Source organism: Corapipo altera, unplaced genomic scaffold, assembly GCF_003945725.1.
Source record: "Corapipo altera isolate COAL_440 unplaced genomic scaffold, ASM394572v1 69, whole genome shotgun sequence".
In the NCBI taxonomy this organism is placed as follows: Eukaryota; Metazoa; Chordata; class Aves; order Passeriformes; family Pipridae; genus Corapipo; species Corapipo altera.
In genome coordinates, this window is record NW_020884908.1 from 1,662,715 (window position 1) to 1,667,549 (window position 4,835).

The 4,835-nt window shown below is 46.8% G+C and overlaps 1 long non-coding RNA gene across 1 annotated transcript in view; it reads left to right on the forward strand.

Annotated features, from left to right (window-relative positions):
- Nucleotides 1-2,480: 2,480 nt before the first annotated feature.
- The window catches only part of LOC113951653, a 7,505-nt gene continuing 5,150 nt past the window's right edge, over nucleotides 2,481-4,835 (forward strand). Inside the window, exons 1-2 of the long non-coding RNA XR_003529223.1 lie at nucleotides 2,481-2,601; nucleotides 3,980-4,049. This is a non-coding gene — a long non-coding RNA (uncharacterized LOC113951653). The remainder of the gene's footprint in view (nucleotides 2,602-3,979; nucleotides 4,050-4,835) is intronic.

Consider the following 4,835-nt stretch of genomic DNA (forward strand, 5'->3'; position numbering starts at 1 on the left):
CTTGCTAAAGGAACTTGGCTCCTGAGCAGCACTTGAATTTTGGAGTCTTTGCTGGGCACGTGACCAGTATTTGCCAGTAGCAATTCCTAGATTGTTGCTCCTCTTGTTATTGTACAGTTTTGTCATTAAAACTGTGGTGCAAGCAGTGGTGCATCTGTAAAAGCTGTTGTATGAAAGCAACCAAAGGTTTTCTCTCTCCCTCTCTTTTTGCAGAGATCTTTGCTGAAGTCATCAGAGAGACCTGTGCTCTGGTATTGACCAGGAGCCTGACAGACCTGTCACACTCCACCAGGCAGGGATTAGTGACTGAGACTGGAAGAAAATATGCCTGAATTGTTTCTCCATCATGTCAAATACCTTCCAGGATGTCAAATACCTTCCAGTTTTCTGTCACTTTGAAGCCTTAGAAACTTAGGAACTTAGTTTAGTAATTTTTTTGAATTGTTCAATAAAACCCCTGCAAGGAAAAATAGAAAGAACTTAGTTATATTTTTTGGATTTTTGAAAAAAGCACCTGCAAACAAAAATGTTTCAAATAAAGCTGAAGTTTTCTGGTTCCCTTGGGAAAACTTTGCACTGTGTTTGTTTGGGTAGCGCTTTTCTGCCTTGAAAAAAAAGAGATGGAGAATGGCACCTGCCTTTAAAATGACAAAGTGCAGTGAATTGTCTGAATGGGCCAATGTATTGATGGTTTGTGAACATTTCTATTAAGAGTAACCAACAGGACAATAATCACACCTATTGTTGATAAGGAGATCTGCCTCCAGAGGTTATTAGGTGACACCCCACACAGTCTGCAGTAGTTGTGTGTCCAGAAAACACCAGAGGAATGTTTTCCAAGCTCTGGCACACATCCACGCCCTCAGCACTGGAACTGAGTTACTGAGGGTGTTGCTCAGTTTCAACCTTGGAAGCCTCAAGCTGGGGTGGCAAATGACAAGGGGTGTTTGGGAACAGCTCTGCCTGTCTCCTGTGGTGGAGGGATGTCACTCATGGGCTCCTGCTCAGAAATCTGCTGCAGAAGTACACATCTCATGCTTTCTAACAGTTCCTCCAGCTTGCAAGAAGTGCATGATTATACACCTGCACAGCACAGCTGATGTAAACCAATCTACTGGCAATTCTGAAGTACTCATAGAAAGCTGAGACGCTTTGTAATTTATTTCTTCTCCCCTGTCTCAGCCATATTTTTCCTTTCTTTTGCCTTAGAAGCACATGAACTAGTCACTAGGGGGGTTCCACAGGGCTGCATCTTGGGGCCAGTGCTCTTCCACACCTTCATAAATGACTTGGACGCAGGGCTGGAAAAGATACTAAACAAGTTTTCAGACAGCACAGAACTGGGAGGAGCTGTTGACTCCCTCGAAGGCAAGGAGGCCTTGTAGAGACACCTTGACAAATGAGAGGGCTGGTCAATCACCAACCATATGGAGTTCCATATGGCAAAGTTCTTTTCTGTGAGGGAAAGTTCTGGATTCTGCACCTGGGATGGGGCAACCCTGGATGTTTAGACTGGGGAATGAGATGCTGGAAAGCAGTGCTGTGGAAACGGACCTGGAGGTCCTGGTCTATGGCAAGTTGAATGTGAGTCAGCAGTGCCCTGGCAGCCAGGAGGGACGACGTGTCCTGGGGGGCATCAGGCAAAGCATCGCCAGCTAGTCAAGGGAGAGGATTGTCCCACTCTGCTCTGCACTGATGCAGCCTAAGCTTGAACATTGTGGCACTTTTGGGTACCACAATGTAAGAAAGATATTAAGCTAATAGACAGTGTCCAAAGGAGGGCAGCAAGGATGGTGAAGGGACTTGAGGGGGAGCTGTGTAAGGAGCGGCTGAGATCACTGGGTCTGTTCATCCTGGAGAAGAGGAGACTGAGGGGAAACCTCACTGCGGTTACAACTTCCTCGTGAAGGGAAGAGGAGGGGGAGGCACTGATCTCTTCTCTGTGGTAACCAGTGAAGAACCTGAGGGAATGGGCTGAAGTTGTGTCAGGGGAGGTTTAGGTTGGATATCAGGAAAAGAGTCTTCCCCCAGAGGGTAGTTGGGCACTGGTTGGAACAGGGTCCCCAGGGCAGTGGTCACAGCTCCAAGCCTGACAGAATTCAAGAAGCATTTGGATGATGCTCTCAGGCACCTGGTGTGAATCTTGGGGATGGTCCTGTGCAGGGCCAGGAGTTGGACTCGATGTTCCTTGTGGATCCCTTCCAACTTGGCATATTCTGTTATTCTTTGTGCCCAAAAAAAGCTTTGAGAAGGCCTATCTTTTCGTCTGATGTCTAATACTCTTTACTCTCCAACAGTTCAGTTACAGACTTTGCCTGGTGCAGTGTGGGGGTCTTTGGAAGGAAACAGATGTTATACTACTTCTCTCTTACCAAATCCTGCCTGGTTTGTCTTGAAAATACTAAATCCTAAGACCCCCTTCTCCCTCTAGTGAAGGCCTGACTATTTGCCGTTGACCGTTTTGTCCTTTTCTATTCAGTAAACGTCCATCCACGGTGCTCAAGGAGCAAGTTAGTGCATGTGGCCTGTTGGTTTATAGCCAGTGCTTTAGATGCAAAAGCCCAGACTTAAAAACCTCTAGGCAGCAATCTCTGGACTCTGGTAAGTTGTGCAGTGATAGAAACAGCCCATAGAAGCATCAGCCTTGAATCCTTCTTTTGTCTTTTTGTTGGCAGCCTGAACCACCAACTTCTATTGACACCTTGTCAAGTGTTATTTTAAGGGGGGAGGGGTGGATTTCTTTAGCCACTGAAAGGCTACAGTATTCCTCAGGCTGAAGGTGGGAGGAGGTGAATGTCTCCCTCTGCTTTGCCCTCATGAGGCCCCCCCTGGAATGGCCCCAGCTCTGGGGCCCAGCACAAGCAGGACGTGCCTGTTGGAGCAGGGCCGGAGGAGGCCTCAGAGGGCTGGAGCACCTCTCCTCCACAGCCAGGCCAGGAGAGCTGGGGCTGTCCATCCTGGAGAGGAGCAGGCCTCATTGAGGCATTCCAGTACCTGAAGGAGGCCTGTAGGAAAGGCAGAATGATTTATTACATGGGCAGAGACTGATAGGAAAAGGGGGAATGGTTTTAAGCCAAATGTGGGGAGATTTAGATTAGATACTAGGGAGAACTGTGAGGGTGGTGAGATACTGGAACAGGCTGCCCAGAGAAGCTGTGGATGCCCCATCCCTGGAAGGCCCCATTCCAGGACAGGGCCCTGAGCACCATCATTTAGTGAATGGGGTCCCTGCCCATGGCAGGGGGTTGGAACCAGGTAATCTTTGAGGTCCCTTCCAAACCAAGGCATTCCGGAACTCCATGAGGGTGTCCTGTTACCTGGACATGGAATTTTACCCAATGGTTGTCATGGGGACTCATGGACTTCCCCTCTAGCTTTAGGCAGAAACTGGTGACTTGGGAATGGGAATATTGGAGTGAAGGGATATTTGCAAGCCGTTGGGATAGGCTTTTCCTTGGTGAGGCAACTGGTAAGAGATCAGAGGTGATGTCTTTTCCTTGATGCAATGCACTCAAGTAGGAATGGCCCACAGCACCATTCATTGCATATTCCAGCAGTTTGTCATTAGCTGGGCCCTCTACCTCAAGGGAACGTGTACAGTATGGTACCACAAAATTAGAATACCCTCTGATTCTCATTTTGGTGTTTTTGTTTCTGGTTTTGGTTTTCTGTGTGATATACATTCCCCTATGTTAAGTGAATCTTCTGTTAATTCCTATCTCCCACAAGCTGCTGTCATGCAACAGAACTGTGTGAGGAGCTCAGCCTCTGCTCCTCTTGTGCTGCCACTTGTGGAAGACAGGGCTGGTAATGCTCTGTATGGGCTGTTGAGGGCAAAGCTTGAGTGAAATGTTGGACATGTTCCTGAAGAGAAGAGAACCAGGACACCATTTGAATCTTACCTCACCATATTCCACCATGGCAACCCATTTCATTCCTCTGCCATCTCTGATCTTGATTCTAACATTCTGTTTTTCAGGTGGTGAAGAATTCATAGATCTCACAGGTGAATCTTCCAAGCCAATCTAACTGGCGATAGTTCTGTTGTGGTAAGCAGTGAATGGCACCCTTCTCTCCATCCTGCAGTCTCTTATGCTCCCAGACCTGTCTTCTGGCATGTGACTGAGCAGCCTGACCTCAAGGGTCTGATTTACCACTTAAGACAGAGTTCCCAGTCAACTCCAAATGCACCCATGAACACCTCAGCATGTCTGTCACTTGCAGAGGGTGGAGAGTAATCTAAAAAAGCTTGTTGCTTCAGAACTCAGGGAGAACATTTACAAATCATGGGTAATGTTAACAGAAGGAGATGCCATTTAAAGGTGAAGCTATTCTAGAGATACCAAAGACATAGGCCAGTGATTTTAAAGAAAAAGCAAAGGAGAGGACAGGAAGTCTTTGACCTCACAAATATGAAATGTTTAGCTGGTTTAAGGTACGCATGTCACTGAGGTGCCAAGCACAATTGTAGCGGATTGGGGCACAAACGAGTTCTGTTTATTACTCCAAGAAGTCTGTAAATAAGATCCAACCCACAGTGTAGTTTATCCCCTCAGTTTTGGGATGCCACTGCTGCCTTGTAAAGCAGAAACATTTAGCAAGAATAGGAAAAGACCTCAAGCTTTTTTACAAAAGAATCTGCATGACCCAGCTCAAGTTCCAAAAAAATAATAGTGGACTTGGATTTGGTTTTTTTTTTCAGCAGCAGTTCATCTAATACAGAGTGCTTATGGCTATCACAGCTGAATTTGCCTATTTGAGGGAGAGAGAGGGAATGAAACACCTACAGCCCAAAACCAATTAGGGAATTGAAACAGGGGAGCAGGGAGGAGAGG